Source organism: Python bivittatus, unplaced genomic scaffold (assembly GCF_059951505.1).
Source record: "Python bivittatus isolate LINGU-HERP-01145 unplaced genomic scaffold, Pbiv_v1 ctg000200_np1212, whole genome shotgun sequence".
Lineage (NCBI taxonomy): Eukaryota > Metazoa > Chordata > Lepidosauria > Squamata > Pythonidae > Python > Python bivittatus.
In genome coordinates, this window is record NW_028277040.1 from 8,199,382 (window position 1) to 8,217,509 (window position 18,128).

General features: G+C 37.4%; 1 protein-coding gene across 4 annotated transcripts in view; it reads right to left on the minus strand.

The window, feature by feature from the left end:
• Positions 1 to 18,128, minus strand: part of SPATS2L (spermatogenesis associated serine rich 2 like) — a 69,451-nt gene that overhangs the window by 33,687 nt on the left and 17,636 nt on the right. The window contains exon 2 of one of the 4 annotated variants that reach the window (XM_088135669.1): positions 7,453 to 7,498. The exons of the other annotated variants lie outside the window; for them this stretch is intronic. The gene's annotated coding sequence lies outside the window, so the exon portion shown is untranslated. The remainder of the gene's footprint in view (positions 1 to 7,452; positions 7,499 to 18,128) is intronic. 4 annotated transcript variants of the gene reach the window in all.

Consider the following 18,128-nt stretch of genomic DNA (forward strand, 5'->3'; position numbering starts at 1 on the left):
AACTGGGGAATAGTTATCCAGTACAGCTGGCCCTGAATCCAAGACTGACCCCTTAAAGAGAGGTCATGGCAACCACTCTGACCCAGCTTCTTGTCTTTTTTCCTGGCAGCACATATAAGCCAAGTGGGAGGGGATGAAACTCACAGGTGACAGAAGTAATTTCCTGGAGGACTCTTTCTCAGAATCCACAGATTCAAACTCTTTCTGGATAACACTGCTAGATGTTACTCTTGGCACCTCTTCAGGCTCTGTCCAGCTGTCTTCTAATTTCAAGCAAAGGCAAGTGATTTTGTTTGCAAAGTGTTCTTCTAATAAATTGCAGCAGCCTATTGATGGTTCTTCCTATCTATACTTTCTTACAATAAAATCTCTCCATGTGCCACCTGGAAACATACTGAATTCATCAAATATCTGGGGAAGACTGATACAATTAGTCTCATTTTCCTTCAGAAGTTTGTGGCATTGACCAACCCTACAGTCACCAGAAAGTGATCTGTCCATGTAAGTCTTCGCAGACTTTTGTGAAGACACTGGCATAGGCACTAATATGTACATCTGGAATTTGGGATGGAATGAATTAGCTCAGCCCCATTTTTATTTCACATATTATCTCAGCCCATTTTTATAATAAGGAAATAATGTAACAGAGTTAAATAATTCTGAGCCGAGGAATTTCTTTTGAATACCAAAACTTAACAGAATTTGCATTTCTTCATTATAAAAATCATGGATATCCAAAATTTATTTATTTTAGCAGTATAATTTAAGGTAGATGGTCATTCTGAAGCCATTATTATTAAATAATTGGGAACTGTGACCTGTGAAAAGCCCATTAAAACGGGTCTACAAGCAGATTCAGATTTTTCTCCTGCCCATTTCTGTTGTATGCTATTAATTAGATTTCTTGTTTGCAAAAGTAATGTAGCAACACAATTGCTTAAATTAGATAGAATTTATTATGTACAGTATAACACAATTAGACTTCTCTTTTAAAATAAGACAATTTAAAACTGACTACAACAGAAAAACAGGCATTACAATGAAAGACCTTAGCTCAAGATTTGCTTCTTCCTTTCATACTATGAATACTAAATATTATGAATACAGTATATGGGGAAAGCCTTCTAAGAAAAGGCTGAAAGTCAGCTTCAGCACGTCACATCTTTCTTTTGCAGCACCTCTTTCCCCCTTCCCTCCTTCCCTTTTTTCATGTTTTACACTGTTTTGGGTGTGGGGAGAGAAAAGACGAAAGGAAACAAAACACCTTTGCTATCTGAAGGGTCTAATCTTCTGGGACTGGTTTCCAAGTACACCCTTTCTGATAGAGAAAAATCCTTTCTTATCTCTTACATAGCAGTGATAAGAGACTGTAAACTGTTAAAAACTATGTCTTTATTCCAAGTCTTCAGTCTCATCTTGCAAGTTGAAGATGTTTCCTTCAATATAATAGTCATATTGGAAAAGACTAAACAAAGACTTCCCATTTGACATAATTTCTCTCCCATGTAGAAAGTGACTTCTACTTTTCTTACAGAACACACACATGCACATGCACACACACACACACTCCTCTAGAAATTACCAATGCAACACCAATAGGGTGTGGTAATAAAGATGATAAAACATAGAAAGAATTGTATTTGAGTTTAAAAACTGAGAGAAGAAAGGGAATGGCAACCAAAACTATTTTTTAAAGAAAATCTGTTTAAACATAGGAATGCCTATGCTTCTGTTTTTAGGTTTGTAAGCCACTTTGGGCACTTGTGAGAAATGATATACAAATTTAATAACAACAACAACAAATATGAATAATTTTCCCCAGTGATCTAAGTAAATAAACAACAAATCCACTGATAGCAGCTGAATCACTCTTAAATCACCATTTTAGCTGAAGACACATCCAAATTGTCCCATCCCATTATCCCAAGAGTGACACTCAAGGCTAAGCCATAGATTTGTCTAAAGATCAGGAGATTAAAATGATGTGTGCAGTTTTTGCACCCCTTGGCTCAGCCACTCTCCCAGAAGCAAAGAGATAACAGAGAGGCAAAAGTTCCTCAAGTGTTGGGCTGACTTTTCAAAAAGTACTGCCAATGCATATTGTTGCCTCTAGCCTCCGTATCAGTCCTTTAAGCCTATAAATGTGTAAACAGTCTAATGCTTGCAGCAACAACTGGAACACTGGAGTTCTTTCCTCTGATACTGCTGACACGGCAGGAAGTAGTTTACTTTTCCAATCACTACAGCACAAAAGAGGAAAGGCAAAAAGAAGCAAAACAAGCAGAAGTAACGATGCTGCCTCTGACTGACGATCCCTGAACCCCGTACCTCCTTTCCTCCATAAGCCTGAATGCAGACCCGTAACCCCCCACCCCTATCTGTACAACACAGATGGGCCAAAGGGCGGCTTCAGCATTTTGTACTGTCCACATTCATTCCCATTAATAGGCCATTTACCTTTAGAATTGTGTTGACAATCTGGCACACTGAAGTGCAGACGCCGATTTTGAAATTGAAGTCTCATTTTGTTATTTTCAATAACCTGAAAATTACTCAGCAAGGGAAGAAAAGGAACAGAAATCACACCTCTAAACCTGAAGGATCCTCATCGCCGATATCAAGCAGGATCCATTTAAATGAAATCCATTTGTGATCTCTGTGTAACATCACTCCAAGCCCAACTTTCTTAATAACAATAATAGCAACATTTTTCTGGCTTTTCTGCAATTGCATGTAACCTCTTATAAGAAAATATAAGATATAAACATACATTCATCACATTAAAGATACTAGAAGACCTGTCAGAAGAAAACCAGAATACATGAATGGATGTTGGATGTTATCTGTTAAAGATACCCATTCTTGAGAAAGGAGACAGAAATTGTCACAGGCAGCACAGGTTCAGCGACAGAAAATCCTTCCCTGTTTTTTCCCTTCATTTAGACTTTGAACCTGTGGGCAGGTTTTAGGTAAAAACATTCAGATTTATGAAGTGCTTTAGAAATAATAGTGATAATTGTGGCCTGGATCTGTATCTGTGGTTGCTGATCCTGAACTGTAATTTATTCTTTACTTGGGAGTAAACACTGCCTGCTGCCTGAGAGCTACTCTTGCCTTCTCTCTGCTCTTGTTTCTTGACCATAACTTGGAGCAGAAATGGACAATGGGTGGCAGCACATGGGCATCCACAGGGGCAGCTGACCTCATGTATGTCCTGGTGTCACTGAAATAGGCAATTGCATCATTGGCACAATGGCACACAAGGTATCGCTGGGGCTTCTATTAGACAGCTATGATTGAAGAGCAATACTTTGCCTGATTCTCATTTACTAAACGTTCTCTCAAATATTGGGTTACCTGCTGCTTATGATTATTTTTATGATTATTTTATTAGTACTTTTATTCATTAAATCCCACTGTGAAACTCATCTGTAACTAGTTGATTTTTTAACAGGATTTTAGTCTCTCTATAGGACTAAGTCGAAGCATTCTTGTAAGCCCTTATCTACAATGTTTTTTATCAACCCAAAATAAAAATAAATGAGTAAGAATAGTTTTCTTGAGCTTTTTGCTTAGAACAGAAAGCTCATTATACTCCTAAGACCAGGAATTTTCTATCCCGTACTATTTACCTTCAGATTTATTAGCACTGACAATAAATGTAACAAAACAAATAGTTTGAGTCTTTACTAAACTATCCATAATCTATAAAACCGGCTCACAATGATCATTAGTTCAAGAATTAGCTTTTTTACACTGTATGTTTTCTTGGCTTCTTAAAAATATTTATTAGGCTAGTAAAATCACTACCTTGCTTAAGAAAACTTCCCTCCTTCCTTCCTTCCTGAAGGCCACAAATTGCCCATTTGCCAATTAAATCACCTTACAGCCTTAAAAACAAAAATGAAATTAAAGGAAAAAAAAGGGGCATTAATATAAGATTATGGGGATCAGAGGTTTAGCCAGCAGTACAAGGAAGAGCAGCAGGGACAGACAGTGATGTGCAATTTGGTTCCCTGAAGAGAAGTACTTGGTGAGGCAACTACTGCTGCCACCAGCTTATGTTCCCTAGAAAGATTATAAGCTGGGGGCAGAGCCATTTTGGAGAACTTCAACTGCAAGGGCTAAAGTCCCAGCACCTGTTGCTTCTCTTTAGAGAGCTAAGCCAACATTTGTTTAATTAAAAGGAAGCCAGACTATCATGCTGCGTTCTGATGACAGGTTTACTGTTAACCATAAGGTACCATTGCTGAGGATCATCTCTCTGTTGCCAGTATTTTTTTCTCTTCCACAGAGAAAAGAAAAACCAAGCATGGGAAATTCTGCAAGCTGCCACTTTATCCATTTGCCAGACAAATGAGTCACTCAAAAGAATCCTCACTGGCGCTGACAAATGTTTGCCAAGATCCAACTTTGCCTTAGCTGCATCTGACCATTTTTTAAAATTGAAAGTTGATTGCAATTTATGAATGTAGTGCCAGACTGCCAAGAGTTCTCCTCCTCTCCCCATCAGGTTCTTATTGCAATCAATACAGTACTATAATCTTTATTCATTCATTCATGTATCCATCCATTCATGTAGATCCATTCATATCTACTAAAACATTCAGGAATCAAAGTCAAAATACACCCCATATTTTACCTAGATTTTTATAAATGCTGAATCTCAGCACTACTGTAGTTCTCCTGAGCCCTTATGGTAAAACACATGCAAAGCAGTAGTGGCAATGGGGCAGCATTGTCAACTATGCATTTCAGGAGCACAGAGCATGGGCAGTCAAAATGGGTTATGGAACCCAAGGAAGTTGTGTTCCCCCCAACCCTGCTCTTGCTTGCTCCCTGCCCTGCCTCACGGCATTAAATAGGATGGCATCTCATGCAGGTAGCTCACGTGCTGGACGGCAGGCAGGTGCACACAAACTGCCTGCACGAGATGCCATCCTCTTTGTCTAAGGAATCATCAAACACTCATTCTTCAGGCTAGTTTTCTGGTTTTACTGGCTACATGGGGACATAGATGGTTTTGCAATAAAATACACCCTTACCTGAGGGAATGGGGAGAGTATTCCTTAAAAAGGAGCATGCAAAATAAAACAAATATTTCCTTCCCCCGTAAGCAATAGCCCTTCTTGGGATTATGTGGTCAAGGGTATGAGGAGGTCCAGAACTGAGTTCTCAGTAAGCTTTCCCATTTTGGGTGTGCTTCTGTGTTTCTGTCTGTTTGGAAGGGGGTTGTTTGCTGGAGAAGGGAGACTTTGCTTTGTTTGCTAAACTCACTTTCAAATAAATCTGGGAGGCCTGTGTTGTCTTTAACTTAGTATATTGAACCAGGAGCATAAAAAAAAGCACGAGAAATAAGTACTTGCCATAAATCAACATCCTCTTTCGAAAACACTGGTAATGATAACTTGAAACAAATTATTTAAATCCCCTTTTTCATTTATGCTGAAACAGAGGCATTAAAACATAGGCAGGAATAAGACTGTGGAACATCTCCAATGTTCGGTTCTTAAAATCCTACATGTTCAAAGACATATTCTCCTTTTTCCATCCCTTTTTTCGACCTAAGAATTATTCACTGGTTTTTTTTTGTTCTGTTTACCAGTAGCAGTGGTGGGCTATTATTACAGAGGTTAACATTCAGAAGCTAAGTCCTGAAATCAAGCCAGGTGCCACTGCTCTACTTCCCCAAAAGGAATCTGAACCAGACTACTGTACTGTATCACTTCAAAACAAGAAAGAAGACACAAATAGACACACACACACACACGCACTATATTATTTATTTATTTATTTATTTATTTATTTATTTATTTATTTATGTCTGCGCTCAGTCATTGCTGACCCTGCAGTGACTGCTTGGACGAGTCCTTGCAGTTTTCAAGGCAATTGTTTTTCGGAAGTGGTTTGCCAGAGCCTCCTTCCTAGAGCAGAGCCCAGCTGGCGAGCGCAGGAGGCGGGGTTTCCGTTGCTTCGCGCCCTTTTTGGGCGCGCACGGTTTTTCGCGCTTACCGACAACTGCTCCCGACTCCTTTTTGCAAGGCGCCGCCAGCATTTTTCCTTCCACCAGAGTGAGAGTACCCATTTATCTACTCACGTGAGTTTTCGACCTGCTGGGTTGACAGGAACTGGGGAGGAAACAGGAGCTCACCCTGTTTAACGCGAAGGCTGGACTCGAACCGCTGAAGCATCGACCATTTCTGGCCGGCAACTTTCAGCGTCATTAAGCCGCTGTGCCACCGCGTCCCCCTATATATTATATACACACACGCAGATACATATACATAGGGGGGAATTCTGTGTCTTGCCAACCTAGAGTTTACAACTTCACTTGAAACCAATCAAAATGATTTCCCAGATGCACATGTGCACATATCTATCTACTGTATGCATGCTTATATATCTGCAGGGCCAGAAAAGGGCAGGTAATTTTCAAAAGCATTCACCTTTTTCACCAGTGATGTCTGCAGCTATTCACACTTCCTCCATTCCCTTGTTTTCAACTCTGCTTTCTAATCTCAGTGAAACCTTACCTCCATCCACAGGTAATTACTGAGGAAAAAAAAGTTTTCCTACCCAATAAGTATGGTATGTCTTCATATCCACTCAATAAACTTTACTGTGGAATCTAATAATGCATCAGAGCTATTTGCTTGCCCAGGCTATAATGTGATACATGCCATCATCTGTCAACAATGCCTTCAGCCAGCTGCATGGTTTGAACAATACGCACAACCAAATCTACGAAAAAAATAAAGCAGAACTCTGCAACCTGCCAAAATCAGTGAAGACCATTTAACCTAAACTGTTAAGAATACTCCCCTCAAAGTTGATGTTCTTTAACAATACTGTGAATTTGGGGCAGAGATATGTCTTCTCGAAACCGATGAAGTACTAGGTATGTGACTGTTGCTATAGAGAACGGTAATGGTTAATTACTGGAATGATTACATTTAATTTGAAAACAAATCAGATATTTGTATAGCATAATTTAAAAATATACTTAATACACAAACATTTCAGTTCTGTACAGAAACATTTACTGTTCATCTCAGAGTTCTTGACCTTAATATTTATTTTTTCCTGCTTATATACTTAACAGCATACTTCTCTAGTGTTTAATTTGTATTGTCATTTCTAATTTGAAAATAATTGTCCCAGAAACTGGAATATATATATATATATATTCATTCATTCATTCATTCATTCATTCATTCATTCATTCATTCACACACACACACATACTAAAAAACATAGTACAAATAAAATCATATTTTCATTCTGGCACATTCTGTTTGCTCTAGCAAACAGAAATAATCAACTTGTACTGGTTTGTTTTTTTTCAGCCTGTATTGTTAGTGATTGCCATTTATAATTTCCATGTTTCCAGTGTTTAAATTCTTAATAATGAAATGTTTTGTCTACCAATACAATCCTTTTTTAATAACTCACATGAAAATGGATCTGGAACGGTGCCATGCCAATATCTTTGTTAAGCCTGTCAAAGAATATTTGCAAAGAAAAACATCACTGCAAAGAATCACAGGTGATCTTTCTTTATAGCACTTTTACGGCATAATTAAAATTTATCTGGCTTATTTAATCATTGAAGGAAATGAATATGTTGGCAAATATGCAGGGAAGCAAAAGTTGGATGCAGTTTATTAAAATGTGATTAAGACAATGGATACACATTCTATGGATCTAATCTATAGAAACTTTTGAAAGACATGCATAACTTTAAAAGAGAAAAGATTATAAATGTAGTTGCAAATATAGTATTACAAAACAAAGTACATAATAGAAGCAAAAAGCAAACCATATTTAGAGTTTCTGAAGTAAATACAGTAACATCTTGCTTATGAAGACTTGTAACAAATACCTCCTTTGTTTTTCTGAGATTTTTTTATTCAAGTGATATTCAGTACTTTACTGACTTCATTCAAGACTGATGAGGGTAGAAGGTGAGAAAGAAGTTTGAGTCTCCCTTGCGTATATAATAGATTCAAGCCAATAGTTTCCATCAGATGGTTGTTCATTCTCTAGCTGGATTCACACATTGTACTAAGCCATGTTTATCTTACTGAAGTAACCACTGGTTACTGGTTTGCTTCTCTGTGGATTTGCCAACATATTCATTTCCTTCAATGATTAAATGACACTATGTCTTAATATGATATGTGAATCAGGTCTTTCTCAGGAAACTTCTGTCCTGTCCAGAAGCCTTGCTTTACAACATAATCATGTCAGATGCAACTGCTGAAAAACAGAGAGACTTTAGAAATATGCTTGTATAAGAAAAAAATGAGTTTGCAACTCAAGAACAAGAAATGACAAAAAAGCTGTAAAAATGAAGTTTTTATGAATAGCGGATATGTATACTTGGGAAATATGTTGTAATGCTTTTCTTTAACTGACTTATGAGATCAAATGTCTTGAGTTTTTAAATAGATAGATGAAATGACTGCCCTAGGGATAATGCTGAAGCCTTTCATGTGTGATGAACAGAAAACGGCCTGATGCTTTCAGCCTCCATTGTCCAAAGGACTGATATCCTGTATATTTAATTCTGCATATTTGTTCCGCTTTCACTACTGAACTGTACTCTTTTTATTTTAAATTATTCATGTTTAGGTATCATCAGACAGAGATGAATATGGATTTAGTTTTGTTTCATCTCTAATATAACCCCCTACATACATACATACACAGTATATTATGAAAACAAATTCTATTATCAGCAAAACAAAGTTTACAATGATTATATATAAAACACGACGTACCCTTATGTTTATAGACATGTTTTCCTCAAAGTTATATAAATGTTGCTCTCAAATCATTTTTGACCTTAGGAACGAACTAAAACCTTCCCAAGTGTTTTGCTTGATCTAATTTATTTTCTATTCATCGGAACAGCTGGCATACTCCTGTGTTCTCTAAAACATAGGAAAACTCAGATGCCAAATCCAACACTTTTTTTTTATCACAAGCATATATGAAAATGGAAGCATTATAGCAAACAGCACTCACTTTTCACCTCATTAAAAGGCAATGGGTACCATGGTGGAACTAACAAATAAACTAAATCAACAAAGTAAATGCAGAGACAGAGAGAGGGAGTGTGTAGATGTAAAAAACATACCCAAACTGGCCTGGCAGCAGTTAATAGGTAATCAAATCTGATGTGTGTTCATGTTTGCATTTTGCTGAGTGCTAAAGAATGCTTGCAAAACAAATTATCGTGACAGACGTGTTTTGTATTGCTGTGAATCAAGCAAAATTAATCCTGGGACACAAGGCATCCCCTGTTGAAGTCTGCAAGAGGATTCAAAGCATTCCCCGCTCAGCGCTAACATTTTTGGAAGTGGAAAAGGGAAAGCAGCACCTGTCAGTTGTAGATCTGCAAATCATTCTAGCTGTTGTCCAAAAACAAGTTAACTCAATTAGTTAAAACCTTTTTCCTCACAAGCCCTTTAAAATCTTGTTGCCTTAAGCCTGCTTGGTAGTTTTTAACCCTAGTTGTCTTATTTTTGCTCTAATTTTGACTGGGTTGGTTTTTATTAGATCTTTAGCATACTGATTTTTTATTTCCTTCATATTTTACTTTGCAATTTATTTTTATAGTTGCATTATAAGTACAAGTAAATAAACAACCTGTTAGTATGCTGTTTTTTTTTAAAATAACAGGATTATGCTTTCACTGAAAAATATCCTTTTCTAGGAAACCATCAGACTTGCAAATGACTAATCCAGTTTACTAATACTACACAAAATAAATATACTACCAGAATGGTAAGAGAGATCTAATTGCACAAATGTTTATTGACATATTATGCTGTGAATACAAATCTCTCTCACACACAAAATCTTAACAGTTATAAAAAGTTGAGTATTCTTTAATTATGAATTTACCTCTAAAATCTTACAGAACTTGCAGTACAGCCTATCCTACTGGAGCAGTGACTACATTTCACAATATGACATGATAGATAAAAAGACACGAAGCCCACTGCTGCTCATTTTCTGACACTGCACTGATTACAGGATGGCATTGTCCAATTTCTTAATGTCAGCAGTGTCAGGCCTTATTAGCTGCTGCATCACCATCCTTCCTTTCTTTGGCACACATAACAAGTGTGAAATCCTGCAAATCTAAAAACCTGTTTGATCCTCCTAGATTTGTGCAAAAACATTCTGTGGGAATTTTTTCAGAGTGCCAATCAAAATCTTTTCTTAGCTATTTCTTGGGGAGTGACAGAGTTATGAAAAAAGCATGTATTATATTCAAAAGCATTTTACTTCTATAAGTAGAAGAAAGTGGCCCTCTAAAGGACCATGAGTGTTATTTTCTATGAGATGATCTGGCCACCCTTTGAGGTAAGGTTACAAGCTGAATGCAGTGGGCCGTTGGGAGATGCAGTGGAAGTCATGACCCATGATCGGAGGCTGTCAGGGTTTAGAAGGGGAAAAACAGGCTCAGGCTCAACTCAAATAAAGTGGAATGGCTATTGATGAGGCTGAATGATTCTAAGATCATATGATCTTTGGTTCTTGATGGGGTTGTGCTCCCCCAGAAACAGCAGGCTCACAGTCTGGGGGTCCTCCTGGGCTCACAGCTCCTGATCAATGAGCAGGTAGAGACTGTGCCCAGGAGGGCTTTTGCAGAGCTTCAGTTGTTGCACCAGCTTTGTGGCCTTACCTGGAACAGGATGCACTGAAGATGGTCACTCATGTCCTTTGTCACATCTCAACTGGATGACTTTAATTCACTTTACATAAGGTTGCTCTTGAATGCTACCCAGAAGCTTCAGCTAGTCCAGAATGTAGTAACATACATATTTAATCATCAGTCATAGTACTGCCATTTTACACCTCTGCTGCATGAGCTGCACTTGTTATCTGTAAGTTTCTGAGTACAATTCCAGGTGCTGATCACTATCTACAAAGTCCTATATAGCTTGAGATGTGGCTATCTTGGGCACTGCTTTTCCTTGATAATTTATGCCTGACCTACGCAGACGATTAGGGAGTATCTGCTAAAAATACCCACCTGTGACTGACTGACTGACTGACAGACAGACAGACAGACATATATATATGGGAAGTACCAGGGCCTGAAGGAACAACTAGAGAGGATGTGGAAAGTAAAGGCCAAAGTGGTCCCAGTGGTGGTAGGAGCACTCAGGGCCGTGACTCCTAAGCTGGGAGAATGGCTCTAACAGATCCCAGGGACAACATCAGAGCTCTCTGTCCAGAAGAGTGCAGTGCTAGGAACAGCTAAGATACTGTGCAGAACCCTCAAACTCCCAGGCCTCTGGTAGAGGACCCGAGATTGAGGAAGACACATACCACCCAAAGGGGTGAGAGGGGGAAATACATATTTATATTTATATATACACATACATATATATACATAGATCATATGTATGTATGTTCCTTTTGTGTACAGGAACATCTGCACAGTGTATGGGCTAAATCCCCCCAAGTCCAGATGGGAGATTCCACAGAAGGTTGTGGAGAATAACAGGGCTAAGATCCTGTGGAGCTTCCAGATCCAGATAGACAGGCAGGCACTGGCCAATCAACCAGACATCGTGGTAGTAGACAAAGACCAGAAGACAGCGGTAGTGATAGATGTAGCAATGCCAAGTGACAGCAACAACAGGAAGAAGGAGCATGAGAAGCTGGAGAAGTACTAGGGCCTGAAGGAGGAATAGAGAGGATGTGGAAAGTAAAGGCCAAAGTGGTCCCAGTGGTGGTAGGAGCACTCGGGGCCGTGACTACTAAGCTGGGAGAATGGCTCTAATAGATCCCAGGAACAACATCAGAGCTCTCTATTCAGAAGAGTGCAGTGCTGGGAACGGCTAAGATACTGCGCAGAACCCTCAAACTCCCAGGCCTCTGGTAGAGGACCCGAGATTGAGGAAGACGCATACCACTCATAACGGTGAGAGGGGATTTTTTTTCTTAGTTACTATTTTAGTTATTTTATCCTGATTTTTACCCTTTTTAATGTGTACATTATGTAAGCTGCTTAGTGTACAATTGCTTTCAGGAGATCAGATACATTTAATAAACAAATAAATGAAATTATTTGCAGACAAAATTCAATTCAATTCTGATTCAAAATACAGAATCACCAATATTTCTCAACACGAACTCGAATATCTGTGATACAAATTCTGTTCTGTTTGGTCACAGAAAAGATTCAACTATTTTTTTAAAAATAAGATTGAGAAATAATGGATTATATTATTGGTCTTATGTATTATTTGTACTTATATAAAATCCTTGTAAAATCCTTTATGAAAATACAAAAACTAAAACTCTCTACACTTCCCACTTGCAATAAATAGAAATAATGGGTTCTCTGCAAAACATCTCCAAACTGTAAAGCAACTTACATGCATATTTTTCAGTTTTCTCAAAAGGTCTAAGAAGTAAAACACATTTTTTTTTCACTAGAGAAGGATGTGGACAGCCTGCAACATAACTTGATAAATCACACACCATGCTTTAGGAATATCTGGATTAAAAGTTTTATTATTTCCTGCATGAACCACATCCCAAACACCACAAACCATTTTCTGAACTGTATGATTCATTTCCAGAAAATTGCTGAACTGCTTCTGGAACAGCAAGATTTGTACAATCTTCCATATAACACCCGTTTCAGAGATTGGTTTCAGATTTCAGCTACAATTATTGACCTTACGCTGACAAGACAGGGAAAGGGAGCAGTGACATGTTTACAACTTTTCTTCTGACCATCCTTCCTTTTGAAGGAGTCATCTTAAAATCAGGGTCCCCTTCCTTTCCAGGAAATATAGTACTGACAGCTCAGTAGATAAAAGCAATGAGGTTTTACACTGTATAATTCAAAATCTTAGCCTCTAATAGGACTCTCCACACTTTATTTAAGTTGTAGTTCATTCACAATTAGAAACATGATTGATATTACTTTAATTGAATGTGCTGGATGTCTAGTATAATCTAATATAATTTGAGGAATACACTGCAGTATGCAGTATAAAATCCTGTACAATTTGCATATGTGTGCATGTGAATCTGCGTGAACAGCACAGATGGCATTGCACAGTATTGTACAGAATTGTTCAGTATTGTAGGTTTATTTACCATATCCATCATCACTTCTCTCAATTTTTTCCAGTGTCAATAAGGCAGAATGAAGTTAAGAGTGTTGAATAATGTAGTGGAAAGGTAGAATGTAAATACTGCAATTGATAAGGTGATTAATGTAGAGGAACTTGAACACAATCACAATCCGGGTGTAAATACAGTAGCAGAAAACATCTATTAGAAATTGAAAGCCAGCATATGTACTTTCAAATATGTCATTTTACAAAATGGCATGTATCAAAAGGGCTATTTTAAGGCTGTTTATACTGCACAAAGAACAACCCACAAAATTACAGGCGTTGCACTGCAATGTATCATTATGCAGACACGGCAGTGGTTTTCCACTAAGATGTTTTGCATTAAAAGCTCAGATTTGATATATGTGGTCCATCTCTAACATTTGCAGGATTTAAAAAATGGCTTAAATATCCTCAGTTTTATACTGATTTTTTAAATGGTATGCTGGACATCAGATTTCAAATCACCCAAAATACTTATGCTGTTAAGTATTACTTTATTTTTTAAAAAATGTGTGACAAATCACTGAGATTTTTCTCCTCCTCCATCTTTTTAAATATTGTTTCTGCGGTTTCATAGCAACTGATTCTATGGGGATTGAAGATGTTTTAGGCTGAATAGTTATAAATGTATTTATTACTCCATGCATACTACCCAATAATTGTGTTGCAAGATTACCAGAGAATCCGAGGGCAGGGTAAAAAAAGTCACAATGGCGGCCACAACCATCTGATCAAAGCTCCACTCCTTTTTATCCATGTTACATTGACTTATTTGACACCACTGGAGACTACTGGCGTGAAACTGATGTGTGTGTGCATGTGTGTGCTTTTTTTATTGGAGTCACAAATTAGAGGGGGAAAAATTGTGATGCCAGTAAAGGAACGGACAATGTTTCCTACCATATAATTTTTTTAAATGGCTTCCCTTTTTAAAAGATTTCCCACCATCTAGCAACCTCTCCTCTGGTTATGTTCTGCCTGCTTTCATGGAAGACTACCATAAATTGGCTTCCAAAATCCATACAACCACTAGATGGCAGCAATTCTGCTAGCCCTACTCCATCCGATATCTTGTGGGATGGGATTTGGAGGCAGTATGATGGCATGCAGGCGGGAGGCCAAGGAAGCTGGCCTCCAAGCAGTCTGTGAATTCGTGAGGCAGAATGGATTGGATGGAAAGAAAATGCATGAGGCAAAATGAATGGCTGAGCCCTGAAGAAAGCATCCAAAAGCCTTTGTTCTTTCTCGTTGGGTGCCAATGAAAATTTTAAAAGTTTACTACCAGCACAACTCATGCTGATCCTATTAAAGCAGCTCAAAATCCCATGTATGTGCATAAATAAGTGAGAGAGAAGGGAAAGAAAGTCATCTATGTGTCAAAGAGAGAAGTGTGTATGTATGTCTATGTGGGAGTAGAATCTTCATAGATTTGATGAACATATATTTAGCATTATAGGTGGTCCTTGGGTTATGACCACACGTTCAGTGACCATTCAAACTTCTGATGGCGCTGGACAAGGGGGACTTACAAGGGATCCTTGGAGTTCCAGCCACTGCAGTGTCCCTATGGTCACACGATCACAATTTCTAACATTCTCCGCCAGCTTCCTGCAAACAAAGTCAATGGGGAAGCCAACAGGAAGTTGGAAGCTGAGGTCACATGAGGTCTTTGCTTAACAATGGTTACCAGAACTGCTGGAACTGCTGTCACTAAGTGACATGGTCACGTGATGTTGCACTTTACAACCGCATTGCTTAGTGATGGCAATTACAGTCCCAATTGCTGTCGTAACCCAAGGACTACCTGTACTTTTTACTGTTATAGGCTTTTAAAGGTTGGAGGTACAATTTTAAGTATGTCATTCATCATGGTGTCATCATCATCATCATGGAGTCACTTCTTAGGGTATTCTAATCACCATCTCAATCAGAGGGCTCTCTGACAATTCCAGTACAAATCTGACAACAAATCAGCAAGGGAGGAACTGCATTCAAAAGAATGGTTCAGGGGACTGGTTCAATGAAGACCAGTATAGGACCTATCACATACCCATCTTACAGTTGGATCAACATTCTATATTACTGTTCTGGATTTCTAGTCATGCTGTGGGATGTTCCTCCTGTCTTCTCCCACTGTGCCCTCTTGAATCTGTTCCAAGTGGTCCCCAACGCTTCAGAACAAAGCGTTGTTTGAAGGTGCAAAGGATCCTGTGGGGAAGAGGGTGATCTTCCTGTTCACTGACAGAGGTCAATCTACTTGCAGGAGGAGATAACTGGATGCCCTCATTGTTTTTTAACATTCCCTGGCTGATTGCCTTCTTTTCTTCACATAGACCAAGAGATGAGCAGATGGCAGAATATTTCTGGTTCATGTTGGTTTCACATATATTTGTTCATAAATTCATTTCTAGTCCATTCTGTACTTTTCCGCTTACCAAGATTTCTGCTTAAATATGCATGAATTCTGTATACATACTGTATTACAAACACTTTATGCTATACGCAGTTTATAAATGGTTAACGGCAAATTGTGCAACTTAGTGTATTTCTAAGCCAAGAAATGCATTACAAAATCTGAAGACATGCGGGGTCAGAGTTCAACTCTTAAAACTCTTCCCTCATAGTTTGCTTCTCATTTGATTTTTTTAAAGTCTCAAGTACATTGTATCCCATTCATTTAAAAAACTGCAAATTTCTGTTCTAATTTTTTTTAATGAAATCTTTACCTTTCACTTCTATCTGATATCAACAAACCAGATGAACCACTGCCAACAAGTACAATCTGTCCAAATGCAGGGTTCCAGAAACCAAACAATTAGCTTGTATGGGTTCTGCATTTCTCTAGGGGCATTTGCCACTTGGTGGTGAGAGGTATATTTTTCTGTATTTTCTCCATAGGTGCTACACAGACAGAAGAGCAAATTCACGCAATAACTTCTGTTTCCAAAATGCTCCTGAAATCCCTCAAGGTTATTTTCTAATTCCTTTGCTTTTAAATATATGATAGAAGGGTCTTATCTGATGGTAGTTTTTTCTATTTTATTTTATTTTTGGAAAATAACATAAAAGCTATTTTATCTCTAAGATCTGCTGTGGTAATAGTGTGTTAAACAGGGAGAAAATTGCTCTCTCTGCAAGTTGTAAATTCCAGTGTTACTCACAGGGATATATATTCATAAAAATATTCTTCTAAAAATATGGCCAGTAGAAGGCTCATTATACCCTTGCAAGTTAAAGACTTAGGAAATAGTATGACTGAATGTGACATAATTCTACTTCAGCAACAGGTTAAATTAAAAAATAAAAGGTTTTGGTTATGGTTTTCTGGTGTAACTGCAAAAAGTGATCTGAAAGCCTCTCAGTGTTCCCTTCTTTTTAATATAAATCGTTCTTTTTTATTATAATGGGTTTTATGAAAAATAGATAAAACAACAAGTTAAAAGACGACTTTGTTGAAAAGCCTTTTCCTCAATAGGAGATATGAAATGGTCATTGTAGAGGACCTAAACCTTTATATTGCTGTCCATCATTTACTAAAACAAGAGAGTAAAAAGGAGAAAAATAATGAAATATCATGTCAACTTATGCTAAGTTATTTTCACTCAGCATAATTACAAGACAATGGGTTGTATCACCATGCTGGTTTCTATCAGCCAGTAAGACTGATTTCATTCTCCATTTATGGATCCCAATTCTGTCATACAAAGATTTAGGAGATTCTCCAAATCAAGCTACAGGGAATATGGGAATGGGCACACAAGGAAAATGTAATAATTTATCAGGTTAAAAACATATAAACGTATTTTGTAAACTGACTTGGTGACAGTCATGTGTAAATAAATCATCTATTTGACTTGTACCTTTATTGTTCTGAGTCAGGTGGCATATAAATATAACAACAACAGCAGCAATAATAATAATACACAGTCAACTTCATAGTTAAACTGTTTGCTTTTTATTGTCTAATAGGTCTAATTTGCAACTATTACCAGTATGGGGATGAATCCTCTAGTTGCTTCTCTCATGAGAAATGAATAAAGGAAAGCAGAATACTCATACATTTCTTGTTTGAATTCCAGAACAATTTACAGCCAATAAATCCTTAAAATTTATATTAATCAAATTGATGTCAAGTTAAACATCATAATAAACATGCTTATTTGCTTATTTATGACATTTTTATGTCTTCCCTGTAACATTTAGTTCTCTGTGTAGCTTATAAGAGCAATTAAATGCAAAATAAAATGTAAAACTACAGCAACGTATATAGAACAGAAAACAAAGTGTAGCAACCTCAGTTTTGAAACTGAGTGTTTAAGGCTACACGACTTATTTAAAAGGTTGGATAAAAAAAAAAGATATTTGCCTACTGCTGAAAACAACACAAAATGTCATCTGGTAATTTCTTTAGAAACAGTATTTCATAACTAGAGTGCCACTCCTGAAAGATCCTTCTTCTTGGCATTTATTTATCTACCTCCCTTTATTATGGAGATTATTATTATTATGGAGATACCCAGAGTCTCTGAAGTTACATATATATATAAGGGAAAAATGTATTATTCAAGTAACATGACCAAAATCTAGATAGTCTTAGGGGATGAGAAGCAGTGTTTTAAATTGGGTCACAGACAATCTGGGAGCCTGTCTATCTGAAAAAAGTATAATCAACTACCTCAGACCCAGTTAATTACACATTTCAATTCATTTAATCAGAGTTCATAATAAAATTTAAAACTTAGATGAAAAGTGTGATTAAGAAATATAGACAAACAACATTATAATGTACCTCACAATTTAGGTTATATCCTCATTAGTCTTACGGGGAAAAAGCTAGAGTTGTTATGATAAACTCACTGATATAAAATGAATGGAAAACTAACATAATATTCAAGAAATCTTTCAAGATGTAACATGATTGATGAATTAACCAATCCAGAGGTCTTAATGAAAGTTATAAAAAGAGTA